Source organism: Rhopalosiphum padi, chromosome 2, assembly GCF_020882245.1.
Source record: "Rhopalosiphum padi isolate XX-2018 chromosome 2, ASM2088224v1, whole genome shotgun sequence".
In the NCBI taxonomy this organism is placed as follows: Eukaryota; Metazoa; Arthropoda; class Insecta; order Hemiptera; family Aphididae; genus Rhopalosiphum; species Rhopalosiphum padi.
The window spans coordinates 31,710,581-31,734,466 of record NC_083598.1 but is presented as its reverse complement, the minus strand read 5'-3'; positions in this window follow the sequence as shown (position 1 = coordinate 31,734,466).

The window sequence follows — 23,886 nt, the reverse complement described above, 5'->3', positions numbered from 1 at the left end:
GAGGAAAAAATCCGATAGGAAAAAAAAAATTAATGAGTACTAAATTTCAATGTCTCTCGTGTTTTATAACTGAAAAACGTATATAGGAAGTTTAAACTCGCGCACGGAGATTACAATCGTAGGCTATTGCTGACAAACGCGTATATAATGTATATAATATATATAAATATATATTTATTTATACATGATATAGTTCATATATGTATATTATATTAACTAGACGATCTCGCCCGGAGCGTATATATATATACGCTCCTTATATATATATATATTCGGTTTGAGCGAATAATCCGTCGTATTTTCTAGCGCAGACGAGTAATTTGAAATCATAAAATAATATCATATACCTAATCACTATATAGGTAGAACGCATATGAATAATCAGATCGACCAACCCGAAGCGGAAATATTTCAGGTGCTCGAAATCTGACGCTCGGAGTGTGCATTTAGGCCTAAATATATATAATAGTATACGTATACGAAACTGAATTAATTATAATCGCATAACACAGCGCGAAAAGTAAAGTTCGTTCGGCGATGGCAAAAAAAAATGTCTATATACATCTTATAATCTCTATGTATATCTCTATGTCTCTATGTCTATGATCAAAGCTTATAATATATCTATATCAATCTATATTATATATATATATATATTTATATACATATTTGTTGTAATAAAATACTAATACGCTATATAGCTAAATAAAATGAACCAGCAGACGGTGCAGTATTTTTTAATTATGACTGAGTATGATTAATATTTCACTGATTAGATTTTTCATAGTCGAATGTAACATATATTTTAATAAATTAACATCAATAATAATGTTAATTTTTTGATATTCGATAAAAAAAATTTCTATTTTATCAAAATGTATATTTATTGAAATGTATATCGTTTTCAATTTAAACATTTATTAACATTTTAGAAATGTTTGTTTAATATAATATGGTTATGATTTGCACGAAAATATAATAATTATAATTTATTAGAAAATCTATAATTTTTCGGTCAATCGGCTATTATAAGTATTATTTTTTAGAATTACGTTCCATTTATTAATATTTAAAACGACAGTTTAAATAATATCATACATTGTTAACTAACATTATACAGTCTAAACTCTATGTACACGAACGTCTGAGAACGTCGCGGTAGTCAAGTGACGTGTAACGAAAACGAAACTCCGAAACCGTTAAAAATTAAAATTTGAAGTACATCTACAACGATCGCGTTGTTTGTTCAACCGTCGTAGCTGTAGGGCACGTTTAACAATTAATTAACAGCTGGTGATACATTGTCATAGTGCTGGAAAAGATTGAAAAATATCATTACTGATAATAATTGTATGAGTTACCCACCACCGTTCGTCTTATTATTATTATTATTATTTTTTAATACACTCTCGTCCATATATTTCTGGTACTTTATAAATATTATTATATATTTTCTTAAAATGTGTATATTTTCAAATCGATGTTACACTAATAACGTATGAGAGCGGACGAATAATAATAGTATACACTATTTCGAACGATCTTGTTTTTCTTACGCCAAACGATTCGCACATCACGTCACCATTGTACTGTATTAAATAACTTTATTTAATTTGGTTGCTGTGAAATAATTAAAACTTGGACGATGTCGACGTGGTGGAGACAAATGACGACGAGTGACACACGCGGAGTGAATAATATTGTTGTTGTCGTTTGACATTCTACATGTAGGTCAATCGACCGGAGGAATAAAAACACATTTTTTACTTCTCTTTCGTGTTATTAATATTGTAGTAGATACGTACTATATTATATCGTCACACGACGACGGCGGCATAGGTCGGTTTTGATTTTTTTTTTTTTACCGGACTGTTCACATTCTCCGGCTTGAATAATCGTACCATTAAAACGTTTATAAATTTACAATACCCGATAATATTTATTGCCGTCGTGTCCATCGGTTTTTCGGCACCGACGTCCGTTTCGTTTTTTATATTATAATAATAACGAAGTTTCAAATTAAAAACGATAATTTTTAGAAAGAAGACGACGGACGCGTCGACTCGCGATGGTACGCGTGAGTAGTGCATACGAATACGTTAAAATATATTAAGTCGAACGAAAAAACCTGTCGTTCTCGTGGTATGATGTATGGACATGACGCGTGCATGGTGGGCGATAGGCTTGTCGCATTATTGTTTTGATAATACAACAATTCGAATTTCGATCGAACGACTCAAATCGCGGTTTAGCGTTAAAACTTGTAATGTCGACGGTGATTATGATATTATTATTATTAATATTGTTGTTATTATGACGACGGCGAGCGCACGATTATACGAACGTCAAACGAACCCGAACGCGGTTACGGTACCTATATTATAATAATATTATGTTTACGTCGGTCGTGGCGGATATTATAACGACGGTGTAATAATAATAAATATTATCATAAATATACGACGATTCGCGCGTATATTGTAACAATTATGTTACACAATAATAATAATTCCAGTTGCATCGTGCGCACACGTTAATTTATTGTTATAATGATTATTGGCCATGTCATCGCACACGGTGGACCGTCGACAGACCTATTCGGACCTATTCGGTCGTAGTTGCACTTACATGCAAAGGTGTGGGCATTAACTAGGTAAAAAGTTATTTTTGTCATAATTTTTAACTTGACCAGTTACTTGGGTATCCGTCTTAATGGTTTTTCAGATAATTTGAAAAATAATATGTCAAGTTGAAATCTTGTTTGTATTATACATAACTGTAGGTATAGGAACGTCCAATTAATTTTTATTTAATCATATTTTTTTTTTTATTATTAATTACGTTACGTAATATTATAGTGATTTTAAATACAAATTGATATTTTTGATTTATTAATTATGTCGACAAAAACGCATAATTATCTAAATCACGATATATCTATAGTAGGCAACAAGAAGGAATAGCCAAATAGGTAATAATATGTATTTTTCACAGAATGTTTAGATATTAATGTGAAATAAAATCCGAATTGTACGATCGCCGTATATGGCCACAAATTAATTAATTTTTGACTGATTCAAGCTAATATTTTTCTTCATTGTGACTTTGAAGTGATAAATTATATCGTAAGTATAAATATTAATTTAAAAATAATTTTAACTCTTGTTATTTTTTTTCAGTTTAATTCGCCGATCTTTGGATACAATAGGGTGTGTAGAAGGTTTGTGTATCGCTGCATTTATCCACAAACACACAACACAGTATAATCTATTACAGACAAATCGACAGGTCTGATGAGAATATTAACCTCCCGATATTATTTTGTGCATAATTTCTCGGTGACTATAAGATCGATTGATTATAGTTGTCATTGATATGTTGTTCTTATTATTATTTCTCACAAATACTAATAAATAAACGCTATAAATCATTATTCTACATTAAAATGTCATTATTTATATTATAATTAACTAATTTATGCCAATATGTGGTGTAACACCGAGCATACATGTACACATGTTGTATAGTTATTTACACAGTGTATTATTATCTTATTCTTGTATCAATACCAATGACTGACAAAGTCGTGAATAATTTTGGTGTTTGTTACTCGAGTGCTATTTCCCTCGTTGGAGGGTGGTTTATAATGTTTGTCGCAGTGATGAATTTCGGGCAATGTAGGACCATGCATCTCATTGTGAGGGTTTCGTCACATCGACTGTAGTAGGGTTGTTTTTGCATTTTATTGCGTACAACACACGGGTGAGATTTATGTGACCGATTCTTACTCTCGTGGTATAATTATGTTTGAACGGCGAGAAAAGTGTTGGATTGTCTTTAGTTTATATATTCGTTTTAATTGTACGCGATACACTCCGAACAGACTTGCTACAATTTACCAGTTTATATGTTTATTATTTTTTTTTTTTTTTACTGTTTTGGTGCGGAAGTGTATATAGTTATGGTTGTGAATGTAGGAGAGATAACTGCCTCGTTCGCTATAACGTGTTGAATCTTTGGACGTGTTATTATAACGTACAATAATAATATGGTCTACTCGTCTGCAGGACGGACAGCAATCGGATTCGACATTCGCCCACCACACCATTTGACGGAGTTGATGTTCTCGTCGTCTATAGACCGATCGACCCGATTCGTGTATCGATGGCGATTTTATCGTCGTCGTTCTTATCTATTCCGCAGTCGCGAGTAGGTTAAATTAATAGGTATAATCGTATCATTATATATACACGCCACACACCCACTCGCAAAACGAATTATTTTTATATATATATATCAACTGCACATTATCGCGAGCGCTCCGGGTAGACGATGACGTATAGTTTCGGAGTACGTGTCGGACACGACGAGAGCCGGGACTGATGGACGCCGTGAAATCGGAAAGAAAAATAAAACGGCGTCGCCGTGGGATAACTATATAATAGTGTTTTATACGTAATAATATGCATCGGGTCGTTCGGCGGAATCGTAACCGCATATGTGCAGTACGAGTCCGACGAGTCGCATTGATATACGTACGATGACCACGTCTATCGTGTGTAGGATAACGTTTATTATAATATTATTTTGATGGGTGCGCGTATATATGTTATTATTATACAGGTAATACCTACATGAGCGCGCGTGTGTGTAATGATAATATTTTACGATTATTAACGCAAACGGTTTTATTTTCCTTATTCGAGACGTATTCGAGTCGTATACGATATATCACATTATTATTATATTATATATATAGATACTTCGGACCGGCCGGCGATAATAATAATAATAATAATGAAAAAAAGGAAATAAAAATTATGAGTTATCGGTGATGGACGCGGATATTACACGCGCGCACATGTAGAGTTACAATACTATAATATGTGCGCGGTCAAAGCTGAATATATATGTATGTATGTATTTATATATAGGTAAAACGAGTGCGTGTGAGTGCGCGTGCGTGAGTTTGTGATGGCTGCGGGAGACGGACCTTGTCAGCCACGTCATTAAATCATCGGCCGGGGGGGCAAAAAATAAATATAAAATAAAAAAAAAAACAGAAAAACAGAAAAGGAGACAGATAAAATACACAATAAATTACGGACAGATAAAAAGACTGCGCGTACGGTATGTGTATATTATATATATATATATATGTGTGTGTGTGTGTGTTTGTGTATATGTATTTGTGCTCGAGCGGCCGTCTATACATTTATTTTATACACACGCGCACACTCACACACCGAAAAGTTCATTAAACGAACGGTGACCATATTATAATAACGTCAAAAATCAAAGAATATAGAGTGAGTGGGATAGAGAGAAGGGGGAGTGTGTGTATATATTATATGTGTGTGTGTGTGTGTGTGTGTGAGAGAAAAAGAGAGAGAGTGAGTGAGAAGGACGAAATACCGAACCTAACGATTTTCTAATGTAAATTTTTTTTTGTCACACGGGCCGACACGGGAGTCTAATAATTTACCGGAGAGCGACGAGGCCCGGTCGTCTTTTTACGTGACAAACGGAAGTTTTACGATCGGTTTTTTTTTTTCGTACGTTTATTATATACACACATAACGCGCGTGTACTGTGTAAATCGTACGGTATACAAAACGTATTAAAAATACCGACCGGATTATTGTCCGGGCGACCGGCGTCGTATTCTTTCCACCGCCGCCTGCACACTTTTATAATGATATATCTATAATACGAGAGTGTGTGTGATATCTACACGGTCATGATGTGAGGTGTACCTACACTGTTCAAGTTTTGGGTGTTTTCTTTCGATTTACTCGCATCACTTTACGGCTTGCTGTTCATATATTCCGTGGTTAGGTACCGTTTCTACCGTGTTGAGACCGACGTCGACGGTTATCGCGCGTGTGCCAAAACACGATATTTTAATCGTTACGACGTTAACTAATGATAATCATAAATCGGCGATATTGCATATTATAATATAGGCACGGCGTGCATCAGTGCGGTGCGGTAGCGAGAATAAGCAGTGATCAAATACACGAATCAAACACATGGGTTCTTGAACGGTTGTCGAGCTCACTGCAGATAGAACGTTCTGACGTACGAATTTTGTCGTACGTTTAAAAAAAAACACACACACACACACAATATAACATATAAGGCTATTAATTAATCATGACGTCTTTGAACATTTGCGCGTATCAAAAATAAAACGGTTTCCAGCAAAACCTGTAAATTAACCTGACATTATTATTAAATATTTTAAGAGAACCATTCATATTATTATATTATTACATACACGTATATAGTATTAATTTATTGTCCGAATTAATTGGAAAGTCAGTGACTATGGGTACGATGATGTAGTGTGGATATTTCAGTGAAGTTTTATTTAAATATAATAATATATAATATGATATGTATATCATGATAATAAGCCTGGTAAATGGCGATACATCCTGATCTGTGGTTACTGACTTTCCGATTAATTAACACATTATATAATATAATATAATATATGTTGAATACGAATTTTTAATAGGAAACCCGTCTTTCACGCTAGATACGTCCACGTCTTGTTCAAGACAGTTGCTTAAAACAGTGTTGACACGATTTTAATTTGTATATTGATCAGAAACATGCAGATATACTCATTATTATGGCACGTAGTCTCTGCATAAAAATTGAAAATTTCAAACGACGCATATACGTCATCGTAGCCGTTAGTACGGTATTATTTATTAATATATGTATAATACATATATAACATAAAAGGTCTGGAAGGTAAACAATTCCTGATTCGGTGTCGAACATTGAAATGTGATTGAAATTGTATCAACATTTGCATTTTACATCTCTCACTATATTTTTTTTTAAATTATATTATGTTTGATGTTGAACTTATCTTTCTCTCTAACTATTAATGGATATAAACGGATTAAGTTGTATACTATATTTTTCTTGCAATGTTGTCCTCAGATTTCTGTCTTTAAGCTCATAGTCCACATAGTTATACGTGTTTGGCGCCATACTTCCATTTCAAACGTTGTGTTGCTTCAAACGCAACGTTTGGATTGTACGTCTGCTATATAATATTATACTACTGAAGTACAGCAAAATATAGTTTCTCGTCCTCGTGCGTACATTCTTGTTCAGTTAAATCAGTACATTCAGTTTCCATAATTCGTTACGCATTATATATTTATTTTAATTTCGTAAGTGATGGCTTAATCGACTGTAATTAATATAATAATTATATATATAAGTGTTATCGTCGACATTCATTTAATTAATTTATATATTATAAAGTTGTGTATATTATGTATACATTATGTTTGTAACATATAATATAAGTTAAATTTTGATTAAAATAGTCTATTAGTATAAGGTATATGCAGTATATATGGGATTAAAAAACAATAGAGTAAGATCCGAAAATATTACTAAAATATAAAAATAACTTATCTTTATAACATGGGAAATCTATAACTTTAATCCTTATTTTAGTGAAGAATAAAATATTAATGAATTAATTAATTTACTTAAAAGAGTAAAATTATAATATAATTCACCGATTTTATTTATTTGTATAGGTATACAAACAGAACTTTTACAGAATCATTCATGCCAATATTTTTGTAATTGTTTTGTTATAGTTAAAAATTAAAATTGTAAATGGTAATAATTAAATTTAAGTTATTGTGATGATAATTTTCTTTATTATTATACTATATTATACTTGCTCATAACTCAAAAGATATTTCTTTTCTTTTCATTTATAGCGTGTTTATGCTTATACGTGTTTTATATGATCCGAATAATAAATAATATTAATAATCATAAATAACGAAATTAAACTTTAATAAATTGGCCGTTCATAATAATTAGTAATTAAACATAATATATATAATATATCCTAGTAAAAATCCATTAAATCAAAACAGTGAGTACAATGAGCTTAATATTACACAGTTAGGGACTTTCACCCTTCTGACGCAACCCTTACGTTTTGGTGAAGGGTTGAGTTCAATAACGAATACGTGCTCAAGCTATAATAACATTTCAGATACTGAAAAAACACATTAGCTTCGTTTTACGAGGACGTAAGTAATTTGATTTTATCAAATTATTTTTGTCTATTCTGATTAACGTATATAGTTAATCTTATGCATATAGGTATCTAAAATACAAAATAGCATTGAATTAATGTTAAACGAAAAATTCCATTCGCATATGATTGTGTAAACTTGTTAATTATGTGAATGTGTAATTTGAAGGGAGTATTTTATAACGGTGTGGTGTAAAAGTGTGCATAACTTACATCTCACAAAAAGAAATTCCGTAATGCGATTTCAGTGAGAACGAGTTATAATTATTCAAATTAAAATCGCCAATAATACTTGTTGACGGATTACGATTAGTATAATTTATAAGGTTGTGTTACGATTTGAAAACAAATTATTACAAATTAATAATATTATACAAATAACACGAAGTGAATTGCTAAATAACAATGCTTAAACCGTATAATAATTACCACTATTTTCGTACGTACTATTAATTATAATCATATAGGTAAATTTAAGATAGACAATTTTTTTTAAACAAGTATTATAATAATATTATAATTTTATGTAATACGTGGATTTGTAAGGAATATAATTATTGTCTTATTTATGAATATAACACCAGATAATTGTTTAATGTTAACCAAAATAAACTGTGAATATTTTCTCAGGTGATTTGGATTTATTATTAGTAATATAGAAAACTTAAGATTGGAGTTTGTTTTCATTCATCTTTATTTCTAATAAAATAACTTACATGTTAAACGTTGTATGAAATAGCCTCACTTTATAAGTAGTTATCATATTATATATAAATACTAGACAAAAGTAAACGAAATAATAATAATAATAATTTAAGTTATGCATTTACGAGTAAAAATAAAAAATATATCATTGTATATATTTATTAATCCATTAATAATACTTTAATGTCAGTTCTAATAATTCTTTACACGAATACATCAGCTCGTCAATGAAAAAATAAACATAACAAATACGAATAATAATATATAATAAAATAAAAATAGACACGTACCTACCTAAGTGTATTATAAAATCGTATACGATATAAAGCTCATTACATTACCGGTCGAAAGCTGTCTGTAGGGTCGTACGCTACGGGAAACGATCTGATTCAGGTCCGGCTCGAACGCCGTCGTCGGGAAATCAACTCTAAGTCCGGCTCGTTGTCGTCGGCCGTAACGTCGCGACAAATGGATGGCTACGCAATTTCGTTAGCCATATACGTGGGTAATAAAAATAGTCTTTAATGGTGTATAACCTGTACACACGTTGGAGTATATATATATATATAGTTTTGTTAGATAATAAAAGTCTACTTCAATCCGATTTCGCAGTGTTATTTTCGCTTCTCTCTGTCGCTCTCTGTCTCTTTCTCTCTTGAACTGTTTATCTACAGACGAATAATTGCACCGTGACCGTATACACACATATAGCTAGTTAATACAAATATTTATGTAGTTCGAGCGCCGCCGCTGTCGCATGAAAGGACGAGACGACTCTTGTGACCACGTCCTATCTTGCGATTATATTATACACGCAAATGCCCACATAATTGATAATGTATATATATATATATATATATATATAAACACGCACACATAATAAATAGGTGTACGTAGTGCAGGTAAAGGGGCTCGCGTATACATATATAATACGATATACTCTCGAGCCTTTGGAGTGTCTGCTGCTGCTGCTGCTGCTAAAAGGTCACCCGCCACCGCGGTCGAGGCAATCGAGGGTCTCAAACGTTAAGGATAAATCTGTCGCAGTCACACTGTCCCTATCCGTATAGTGTCCATCGCTTTTACACTGTATATGCGCAAGCACATAACCCTCTTTGTCTCTCCGTTTTACGCTCACGTAGCGATCGCACTCTTGGAGACAAAAGTGTCCCGAGGAACGTGCGCACGCGCACGTGTGTGCATCAGCCCGTCAGTCGTGCGTGTGCGAATACTTTCAGTCCGAACGCGCGCGGTTTGAAGTGACCTGTCTCATTGTTTTGCCTATCTGTTTCATCTACCGCGCACATTGTCAGTGGCGACGGCGGCGGCGGTGGCGGTGTCAAGTCCCATGCCACGTCTTGTGTAATAATATAAGTTATAACGTGTTCATTCGGTGACGGACACACTGCACTTACACGCGCACACAGACACGGACCTTTACACGGCCGGATGACGACGACACAGACACAGATACATGCTCGACGAGCAAATTTCTCTCTTCCTCTCTCCGTTTAACCGCCACCGCCGCCACTGCCGCCGACACTAAGTGGATTGCGCACTGTCTAGCGCGTATAAACGAAAATACTGTCGTTTCGAAAAACGTCAAGTTCATCGTACCGTATCCGTTAACAAAATATTATTATCATTTTCAGATTTCGATGGTGCAACAATACACATGACGTACCATTAACGTCGTTTAACACACGTCTCAAGGCATCGTCTCAGTTTTCGCGACAACAGACAACGACGACGGCTGTACGTCATAATATTGCAATATTGCTAGACGGTTTCGTATATTAAATTGTACACAAACGCGTTGTGAGTTATCGGCGTTTGAAAACCAAAGAATCGGAGTTATTATTATATTAGAACTATACGAAGGAAGTATTTAAAAACAAAAATAATCGAAGGACTTCGTAATCAGATTTTTTATTCAAGAGAAATTGGACCGCTGTAGTTGGATGCGCCAAGAGTTGGCGGCCAACATATTGGCGTACCAAAGATAAACAACACTATATTATCGTTGTTAGATATTTCACGTTTTAGACCATAATTTACAATTTAAAGTAGTTCTATTTTACATAAACATAATATAATATCATAGCGGACCACAGAACTATAGGTCATTAATTAAACACACATATTGCAATGTGTGTGTGTGCGTTGGTAAACTATATCTATATCTATATCTATATATATATATATATATACACATTATTATTATAATAATATGGTCATCCGCGATGGACAACGTATATTATAATAATATAATGTAGGTACGTACGCGCACGCGCACATGCAAATGATTCATCGTTCCGAAATTCAGTCAAAAATCGTAAAATTAAAATACTTATCTACTGCCAAATTTAATGATATATAGACGGGTGCCTACCTACGACGTGGTAAAGAAGTTTTATGGACATTATTATAATATCGTATATAAATATATTCTGTTAGGGCGCGAGGGGTACGGTGCGGTATCCTTGAGAGCGCGAGCGAGCGAGAGACGACGCGTTCGTTGATTTTTATTTAACGTCTGTACGAGGACCGGTGAATCGCGTCCAAACGTCATAATTTATTAAGTAATATATATTATATATACGTACGACGACAAAGACGACGATGAATATTAGAAGCGCGACGGTTTGTCGTATTTTATGCGTTTTGAACAATTTTTTAATTTTTTTTAATAAATAATAATATACGGCGGTTTTGTCCGCCGGCTGGCTCTTGCGGATTATCTGCAACCGAGGGCTATTATACGCACGCTGTACGCAGGCGGCCTGCCACACTGATCGAGATTTATGAGATTTATCATGTGATCCCGAGATGGAAAAAAAAATGACCGAATCAACGTTCTCTGTGATACTTATTATAACGGTACGCCTTCGAGAGTGTGTACTACTTGCGTATAATATGATTTATAAAATAAAGCAGTATACAAATTAATTAAGATGACGCCACACATGTCTATATCTTAGAAACGGCCAACATTGCAATTTTTTTATTTTAAGCTACAAAGTTTTGTATAGTACTATGGTATGTTTCAATATTTTACTGTATCAACGTATTATTATTATTGACCAAAATCAAAGGTAGAAACATTATCCACGTTTTCTCGTATGTTTTCTTACGATATTTTATTTTTAGATTACTTATGAGAAATTTTAAATTTTAATAATTTACACACTCATAAATATGCATGTGTACACTTGTAGAGGAACAAATAGATGAACGTTGAGTGTAATTAGTAATTACCTAAACCTATTGCATAATATGTACCAAAAATTAATATTGGTATTTATTTTTATTTTCAAGGTTTGTGATGATACATTGCTCTATTTTTGTCTTGAAATACATTTCAGAAACTCATTAATTTTTCTGCTTAAAATATATTTTAAATGATAACTTATTTTAAAAACGTATCTTTAATCAGTACTGTCGAGAATTTATTTTTAAAATTGATTATGTAAATGTTTAATTCCAAGAGTTATTATAATATCATCTCATTGTTTGTTGAATCCAATCATAATATTATCACCATGACGGGTTTCATAAAATTTAATATTATAACAACTCTCAATATTATTTTATACTAACTGATCCTGAACGACGTTACTCGTAACGTTAATAGTGCTAGTGGATTAATATTTTCTTTAATTCCATTAAATTTAAATTACACTAATTTTTAACAGTCATTATACAGTGGTTTTGACCAAATAAAAGTCTAAAATTATACATAATTATAATAATATAATAACTATTTTTTTTTCTTTTGTAGCCAATAATGGAATCCCTATAGAGCCTATAATATAAACAAACCATATTTGTAAAATCCTATGTGCACATTTTCGGGTTTTACATCTTTTACATTATTCTAAAAAAAATGCAAATAATTAGTTTTGTAAAATACATATCATTCGAGTACCTTTATAAAATGTTTGTAAAAGGCAAAACAGCCGCCAGTACATTATTTTTGTTAACTCTCGAGGTCTGTAAAACATCATATACGTGTCAGAACCGTGATACGTATGTTTTATATATATATAATTTACGATATATATTGATGTGTGGATGTGTATATAATGACGTGTAACAATATGATGGATGATGAAAGTTGACATGTGTATCACATTATTTTCCTTAGTCACTGCAGCAGTGTGTAGGTATTTACACGCCCAACACTCCGGCAACTATAAACCGCATGTAGTAAGAATGACGGATTTCTCGAAAACTTTTGTGAGCAGAAGACGATTTTAACGTTTTTTGTTTGTTGTTTTTGTCATGTCGTGGGTGTTGCAGTTGTCCCTCGGAGATGTCGTTCACGATGCCGTACCAACAATTATCCCAAACCCCTTCACCACCGTCCTCTACGTATAAAACTTAAAATTTACATTCCATTTATTACGTTTCCATTTATTCGCAATAATGTTGGTAGAGATTATTTTAAATTTCTTAGACATTATTTCAATTCGACTGTATAGGTACTAAGACTAACAAGGATAATCACACTATTAGTCTATCAAACTATTGTTGTTATAACACTTATAGTTTATTAAAACAAAAACAAAGTTTGATTATTTCGCAGATACTTAATGCTTTGTACGTTGAGTTCTCTTTCTCCCCAAAATGTTTTTTTACTTAGGTATACTATTTTAATGATGTAATAATTGTACATCCTATAAACTAATTTAAAAATATTGAGACGTTTATTGAATTAGATAACTAATGTTTGAGGACTAACATCTTGGACGTATTAGATAATGCAAAAAAAACGTTATAAAGTTTTATCTTATAACTTATAAAAAAAATAAAACAAAAATAAAATAAATGGTCTTACGATTTTAAATATAATATAATACTTATTTTCTAAAGCGATGTGAATTCGATGATAATGTCAAGAAAAAAAAATCTAAACTAAACAAAACCCACGATATCGGTGAAGACGTGTGACGACTCGCTTGTAATGTACGCGCTGTACGTTGGCAGTTGTCGGAAAATAATATAGTAATGTGCAATTAATAAATTATTAATAAAATATGCAAATACCGTTGGCCTCGTAACAAATGACACATACACACACACGATTGTAATGTCACGTGAATGTGTGTTTTTGAGCTTATGTTTTATTATAGGTTGTTTTGTCAACACTTATTAATATAGTACGCACGACGTCAAAACGAGAGTTGTAAACGTCCTTCTTAGATATCGAATTAATAAAATAAATAAATAAAAAAAAACAAATCGAAAATCAATTTTTTTACATTTGGACGAAATATCGGCAGGAGTTTAGCATATAAGTACTATTTCAAATACCGGTTTGGTGAGATGTATTTTTTTTTTTAAACCATATAATGATAATATTATATGTGCAAGTATATAATACCGGCCCCCATGTGTGTGCTTGAACATCGTTTCGATCGTAAGTCACCGCGAACATACATGCATATTATATTATTATACACTATTCGTGAAGTATTTCGTTTTTGTTAGTCATTATTGATATTTGTAGCTCGCGAATACCTATATCGCTAATATTATTATTCGATTATATTATTATATTCTATATTATTCTATTATGGCCGCGCGGTCTAAATTATGTACAAATGTGCGTCGTATGCGCCGCAGTGACATTGTACACGTACTGACAATGCAACGGAGAATACTTTGAATGTTGCCGATTTACATACATACCTACACCTTTATTGTATATATTATTGTTGTGTATGTGTTATAGCTACGTATAGTGTACGGAATAGAAACATTTTATACGTTAAACTGATTAATCCAGTTTAAAAGCTTAGAGTGATATAAACACTGTCAAACGATTATTCTTCCGACAAATTAAACACTGTTTGTTCATCTATTATACACACAATATATATACCTATATATGTGCAGTGTTAGATATATCCATATGTATGCTTTATTCACATTAACTACATACCATTATGTATATAGTTACAGCGCCGCTTTCATTTCTCCATAAAAGGTCCTTATATATTTTTATTTAAAATATATATTTATTTGTTTACTGGATTTTCAATTTTCATTTTAGAAATATCATTGTAGGTTTAAGACAGTGAAATATACTATCCGACGTTGACACTGCAGACGTATTTCCTGAATGATCAATTAGTATTTATTGTAAACAATATTACGTCTCACGAGTCAATGCAATTAATTATTGAGATTTCGTAACGCTGTAGCTGCAGTATACGCTGGAAAAATTGCAAATATATTATATTATTATATTATGTATGTATGTATGTAAGTGTGTGTATGTGTATTTAAAACTATCAAACGGGAATTATTGTTTAACTAAATTAATTACACACTCATCGAAGACGGTGTTCCCGATCGCGTATTACGAAATATTGAAGAACACAACTATACATAGCAAGTTGGTCGTGAAAGAATTATAATATTATCGTCGTCGTTAATCTGCTCGGGAAGAAAATTAATCACGTTTAGAATGTATGTATAACCACGCTGTAGTTGGACGATTGCTGCTACGGTACCACGACCGACGTTTTAATCAGTTTCCGGGCATTAAAAAAAGAAATACCGATAAATAAAATATAGGTAGGTACATTCCGAGCTGCAAAAAAAAAATACGTCAATAATGTGCATAATAATTTTGATGTATGTACACCGCCATTAAGTAAATGTGTTTTTATAGAAACGTAATTTATGAACGCGCGTGGATACATTATTATTATTATTGTGATTACGTATATTTCGACCTTCTGCAGATTTGATCTGAGTCGGCTGAAGAAATGCGCGTGACCTTAAAACACAAGCTAATATCAAACGAGCGAACGCGATCCAAATTTTTATTATACGAACTGTCAAATAATATACGTTTCCACTATTGATTGCTGGTACGCACGGTTTAACAAAATATTACGGTAAGGTCAAATTGTGTATCCTCCGCGATCGTTACGATTTAAAAATAATTAATACGCTTTCGTCACAATCATTGCATAAACACCGGTGATCATCATCGTCAAATAAAAACAATATTTTCATTTCGAATATATTCTATTCTATGTATAACTGATGCTGCGTATTAGTCGAAACGATTATTAATACAAATCGATCGACTACTCTGACCGTGAAACGACAACGACACGCGAAGTTTTGCCATTTTCCGTGAAGGAACACGAGTTTTGGATGGAATGAAAAACATCGTTTTAAACGCCAGAACCTCTGATCCGGGTGTATAGTGTATACACTAGTTTATACGGATATAGCCACGTATAATAGTGATGCGGGTGAAAGTCGACGACGACAATGACGACGTAGTTGATTAAATGACTGATGAGAGGAAAAACGACGCGGTGGACGTTAATAGCGAGCGGAGGAGACACGTCGTTAGTCGGCGACCGCACACCACTGTACCGCGTAACTCATGACGGTCTACAGGGGTGGTAATAGGGATGGGAGAGCGTTCGGAGGGCGTTGGACGCAAAATCGCAGTGCTTAATAATCCCGAAGACGAGCGGCAAAGGTTTGTATACGAGAGTATATAAATATATTTATAGTACTGCAATATGTGTATAGCGTACATATTGACGAGAACGACTTAAACAATGAGTACATACCCATATATATGTATATGTGCGGGTTATACGTATGAGCCACTCGAACTTGAAATTGTATTTGCTGCTATCGCCCTTTTCGCGGTCGAAGAACTCGAGCGATTTTTTTCATTACCCTTCGCAGAACATTGGCAGTTGTTTTCGGATATGTTCTATTTACAATCTATAGAACAAACATAATTTTTTCTGTATTTATGTTAATTGTTTTCAAATAAGAGGGTATAGTATAATATAGGTAAACTTAGTTTATCAGAATTTTTTATTGCATTAGGTGCATGCATTAAAATCGGCAGTGATCAATTGGAATAAATTGATTTTTTACTTTGTAGATATTCGATTTTTTAACAATTTTCTTTGTTATTTATAATTTTACTTGAGAAATTCAAACTTCTTACCTAACTGGCTCTGAAAAATAATGAAAAGAAAAAAATTAATGTGGCGGACACGATAGTTTTTTTTTCTATTACAATACCATAAATATTTTTAAACGATTAAATTGAAATGGAATTATTTTAATTCAATATAAAATTCAATATATCAATAAAACTCTAATATAAAATTATTGATCAATGTAAAATATAATGTACGGTAAACAAATCGTTAGTTATATAATATTATTATTGTAAAAATTATAATTTTATTGTACGCATAACCAAATGGCGAGCAATCAAAGAACGCATGACGGCCTATTTAAAATAAATAAATCATAACGTATAATATTAATCGTAAAATAATATTTAAGGTGATTTTTTGGATTTTCAATTATATCATATGCAATTATTATTTATATTAACTTTTACTTTTATGTTTCGATTACATATTATGTAGAGTTACGTTTGTACGGCGACCAACGACTGTTCTAATAGAAATCCCATAAGCGACTGTTATGAGAAAATTCAATGGCTAGTGACTTCTTACGCATTCCGGTTTCGAATCGTACGAACAGGTCGAATGGACGAACCAATAACAACATGTTTTTCAAGTATAGTCGATTGCTAGTAGTGTTTATTGACCATTCACCGATCGCGTGGGCCAATAGAATAACATTAGAAAGTGATTGTGTATAGAAAAGACTACTGATTGGTCGAATTGGGTATATCCACGTCCTATACCGTAAAAAACAACATTGATTATACTATTTTAAGATTTGTTTTTCATATTTTTCTTTTACGATAACAAACAAAAGATAACAATAATTATAAAATTGTTTTTCACATATTATTTCGTATAAATCAACATAAAATCTGTTTTATACATTATTTACTGATATTATCAAAACAAGTAATTAAATGTTCTCATTTGTTTACAGTTACATCGATTTCTCGATGTCTACTGTAACCGAATTTTCAAAATATACTCGTAATCTGCAAACTCCTAAATCACGCGACTACATATTATTGTATAGTTAAAAAAGTCCTACTCTGGTGGTTACGTATTGTTTCGCTTTACTCTATTTCTACGACACTGACCACAGTCGCGGTAAACTATCGACATGCCCTCCGCCGTAATCAACTACTACATCGTGCATAAATACAATACTGCGTTACGTATATGCGTAGAAAAATAAAAAACGACCCTGTTCGAACCTTCCCGATCGAATCGTTGCGCACTGCAGTCGTCGAAATACACGATTAATGATTGTTGGGCCCTTACTATTTTCACTCGACATAATAATATCTATTAATAATAATACTATAATATACATTTCCCGCGTTTACGACAAACAACGTGTGTTTTAACGCTACACAGACATCGTCGCAACAATACTAATATAATACGAATAGTTAATCTGAATAGATTTCAGTGTGTCGTATATGCATTGGTATACGTCTTTATATTCTTATAATAATAATAATAATAATAATTGTTATTAGGAAATTTGAGTCGAATAATAATAATATTATGTAAAATTGTATCATATTGAGATTTGAGAATTTCGAAACACATAGGTGCTAAGCGGTAAGCAATGTGTGATTTATAGTCGTTCACGATCAAAGGTGTTACGTAGTATAATCAACGTATACCATTATTATTATTATACTGTTATTATTATCATTTTTATGTTGTATTCCGATTAAAATTCACACAGTACTCCGACCAAAGATGATAACAATATGTCATATGGTTTATCACATTTTCATCTTTATATTATTGTCGTAGGTACATCTGTACCGTCTTCAATCGGAACATGACGTTAATATTATAGTATAATGTGCTCCCTTTGCAGATAATATATTTTTGTTATGTGTTCTATATAAGTATAGTATTACCTACATTATGTTATGTTTATAATACATGTATGTGCGTTTATTTCACCCGAAAAAAGGACACAACATCGATTACAGACAACGAGACAAACACGATCGCAGAAGCTCGAAAGTTATTTTATTTTATTATTTTATTGTATGGTGAACGACCATTTTTCTACAGTCCTCGATGCTAGTGAAATTTGAATTTAAAAACGAGTCTGAATACTTATAGAATGCGGAGGTTGTTTATGCGTGTTCGGATCGTTGTATTAACGAGCTTATGATAAACAGCAGTCTTCTAATTGCGGATACACGTGTTAAGGCGAAATTCCGCTACTGCATAAAATATAATCTATCGCTGTAGGTGGACACTTGTGCGATTATGAGATTACTTTTCAATCGAGTACAGTGAACGAATTGTGTTACTTGTTGTGACGCGTTTCAAAAATATAATATAATCATATTATATAATGTTAAATATTGTCATACGGCGCGGCGTTTAAGAATAGGCAATTCAGCTACATCACTGCCTTGGTCACATTTTCGTGGTATCACAACACGTTACTAATCAATATAATATCTATTAATTATATAATTATTATTATTATTTTATTTTATTTTATATGATCGATGCACGAGGATTATGAAGTGCAGTTATTATAAACTATTCGAGTACAATCTAAAGGTCTGATTTCTCGGTTATTTTTCAAAGCATCACTGCGTCAGATTGGATATAATTATAGGAATTATAGGACGTATTAAGTCCGAATGCAATTTTATTGACAATTTAGAACGAAATAATTATAAATAACGGTCAAATTCGTGCTAACGACGGTGTTTTAGTCGTCTTACACATTATCCGATCGAATACGTGTGGTTATAATCGGTCCCACGTATTTTAGATATTCCTCGGGGACTTCTTCGGGTAAAACGTTTGCTCAGTCTACGGGCTGAAAATTGACTTCAAACCAAAGTAGGCGCTTATTACTATTATACACTTACGTTGTAATGACATGCGCGACACGAACGGCAACGTCTGCGAAAACAAAATTGTACGCCCCTCAAACTGCCGATCGGAATAAACTGTTTTCGTTCGAGTTGTACGTATAATGACGTGCGTGCCCGTTTGTTAAATTATGTATGTATATAGCATATACGCAGTGGTGTACGTGAAAGAGTGAACAGTAGTTCTATTTAGTGGGAGAAAAACGACATCAAATGGCGTTTCGTATACGATTTTCGTACGCACGGGGATACATAAAGAGACGATTTTTTCCCGACGATCGCAAGAACGGGAAATTCGGAATTACCGCTTCGCCCGCAATGTCGAGTTGAAACGTACGTGCATTTCCCAAATACCTTTGCGCCGCGCACTGATGTATGAGATATTATATGTTATATTATGTGCGTTCGGATTGATTGAACCATTTACGCGAAAACGACAACTTCAAAGTCATTGCCGTCGCCGCCGTCGTCGTCGTTATCCGGTTAGGTTATGCCCATACTGCGGTATACGGTTCTTCGTAAATGCGCGACTGCAGTGAAAAAAAAACTGTCGAGAAACTTCACGTTTTGAATGTGGGTCACAAATCACAATAGTCATGAATTCTAAGAAGTATCGGATGAATCACAATATATTTTTTACAACCTATAGTGTATACATCATCTTCGTGTAAGTGGCGATGCGAATACAATTTTTTATGACGCGATTAACCGTCGAGTCTAACACCTATAGTTTGTAAAATGTCTGAACACAGATTAGAATAGTTGTTATAAAGGTATATTATGTCTTACATGAAGTCAGTATTTTTTTTTTTTTCTTAATCAAAAATCGTCTATAACGGCATCGGTGAGTGCACTTTCGTTTCTCTGAGACCTGCAGACACTTTTTAGTAGTCGCGAAGAATAACAACTATACGTTATGCAAATACTGCAATAACATATTATATTATTATGTATACTCTCGATGAATAATTTTACATATTTCTCGTCAACTTTTATAATTCCATAAACTTTGTTTTCACGCACACGTCGTTGCAGTCTGCGGCGATCGGACGCGGAGTTCGTTTCGCGCATAATATATATATAATATATAATATTTTGTTTTATCGCATTAATGTAAATGTCTATGGTACGCATGACGTGCCTATATTTAATAATAATAATAATATATGTACGACATCGTTGCCGCAACCAGCAGCGGCGTCGTATCGATTTTGCGATATCGTTATTCCGGGACAATAATACGCCATTAATATTCAGACCGATTGTCAATCATATTATTATAATTCACGCCAAGAACGCATCGCGTAAAATTCGAAATTTTAATGATTTATGTAAGTTGTTTTTTACTCAAGTTTATTTATGGACGAGTCGCCGTGCTCCGCGCTTTATCGGCTGACACATCCACCAACGGCACGTCCCGCTCACTGTTTTCTGTTAGCGTTTTCCGGATGTATTTTCGGAAGTTCTGGTGGAGTATCCGCGAGCGGTGGCGGTGGTGGTGGCGGTGGCGGCGGGCTCCTTCCATCTCCCGCTGCAGCGTCAGGGTTCACTGTTGCAAGATATGGCAATCATAAATCTTGGGTTTTCCGACACGTTACTGTTCGCCATACATATATACACACACACACACATCGGAGAGCGTATACGTATATTGTATGTATATTATAAGGGTGACGCGGAGAAAAAAAATATAGTAAGTTTTTATTGCTCTCCCTTTTGGCCTTTTATTTAATTTTTTTTCGCTCGTACGACCCTATAACGCGCGCCCACGACGGCAGTTAAAAATAAAAACGAAAATGAAATACAAGTAGGTATATCACCTATATACATATTATACGTGCAGTGCACTCGGACCACTATACGCCCGGCACGGTCTAATTAAATCCAATGTCATATAAAACACAAGATAATGGGTGACCAGTGGGGTAAACGATAAACGGCTTACACAGGTTAAAATATATATACATACAACACGTAATATGTGTATATACATATACATGCGTACACATACGAAACGAATACATTCGGAACGTGCACACATATATCAGAGAATAATAAGGGGCGAGCGGTGGCAGACGAGTGGCGGGCGGGCGGGCGGGCGGGCGGGCGCGCGTGTATAGTATAAAGTTAACGGCGGCGGTATAGTTTTTAATTAGGGAAAGGCGGAATATATACACCCTGGAAAACGACATTTATCATAATGATGTAATGTAAGGATTCTGTTTTGGACCCGTTATCTGCGTCCATAAATCGTGAAGCCCCCAAAACGGTTGAATAACAATAGCGACGGCGGCGGCGGCGGCAGTGGACACTGTGCAGGCAGCGCACAGCGGACCCCTGAGGAACACCGCCCGCCACCGCCGCCGACCGCCGACCTAATAAGATTTACTGATTATTCATGATTTACTCTCGTTTTGTAGACTTTTTAGCTTTTAGCGTACACATGCATTATAATCCGCATGAATGTTTCTTGGACCAGAGCCTGACCCTTTTTATTTGTTCATTTTTGTCCACCGCAGCCCTCCCTCCTCCACTCCTACCCTACTCCCCACGAACCATCATACACATACGCACAATCGCACGCCGCTGTACCGGTCACGGCAACCCCTCCGCCGAGTCCGCCACCGGTAGTGTGCCGTGTTATTATATACACCGGCTATACCTATTATATTATTATAATATATTATATAGGTACATATATATATATATTTCACGATACGCGTACTGCCGGACGCCATTTATGGTGCGCGTGTATTCCCTCGTCGTTTTTATATTGTTGTACGCGTTATATAATATTATTATCGCCGTCGCGGTCCTCTTCCTTTTTATTTTCGCGTACATTCTTTTTTCCGTATTCCTCGACTGACCAACTGCAGATTACACGTCACACCCGCGATTCAACGCACGATGTATTTATTGCAGCGACTTCTTTTATCCTATATACCCTTGTATTATACTACGTTATTATGATATACGCGCGCGTACCCGAACCTCTGCCAAAATTCGGTCCTCGCAACTAATTTTTATCGCGCCGCGACCCTCGCCCGCCCGGTTGACCGATAGCTCACGCCAAATCGATTGTACGGCTGAGGATTCACCGACTAAACCACGGGAAAAAAAATGAAAAAAATTGTACTGCTAAACCGTCATAATATAATATAATAGTCTGTTTACCGTTATTGTTTTTGAAATTGATTTTACTCACGTTGATCGATTCGGTGTTTTTTCAGAATGCAGTGGTGGTTAAGATGGTGGTGAAACAATATTATTATTATACTATTCGGCTCTTCGAAAGTTAGCATTTAAAAACTGTTTAATATGAACTCAATATGAAAAATACATATTATGGTAGATAATTGATTTTTTTTTTAATCATATGCACGTGTACTTTTATTTAAAAAATAAATGTTTATATACATATTATACAGCGCGTTGACTGAAAAAATATTTGACAAAAACTATTTACAGGTTTACAGTTTTTTTAAACGGTGAAGGTGACTTTCAGGATAATCGGACGTCGTGAAAGGTTATGTCGGGGGTTGCATACGACTTGGTCGTGACGGAACGTGGAAAAAGAGATTATTATAATAGAGTTAATAATGAATATAGGTATTGGTGCGGTTGGCACGTAATTTAAATTAAAATTCCTATCATTCTTATGTAACTACAATGATACATTATCATAGACTCCTACTGTCTGCACGAGTCGCTCCACGTGTATTCAAAAGCCTCCACCGCCAATGTGACGCCGCCAAAAGATTTACAATAATAATAATAGAATATACTATTAAGTCGCACATGCGTTCACCTGTAACATACTTTTAGAAATGATATATCAATATATTATGTATAATATATTTATATTATGAGTAATATAGTGACTAAATCGAAATGTGTAATAATCGGTTTTTTTCTTCTTACTCGTGCGTAACCCGTTTTCTCACGACTGGTATTGAAAAAAAAATAATAATATTCTGCTCGACGTTTGTAATAATTTTCCATCGTGTTCTGAAACGCTGTTTGAAACAGCCAACGTCAACAGACAAGCAATAAATCAACATTGTTTGATGTTTTCGATGCGTATAACTCACTCGGCAGACAACGCGTGCGTACACGTGGTTGCGCAATACATTATTCGAGTTACGCATATTATTATTGTTTTATCATTTATCGTTTAATATTAAAATATATGCACCGCTCAATGTCGAATCAGTGGCGATACCGAAGGCCAACG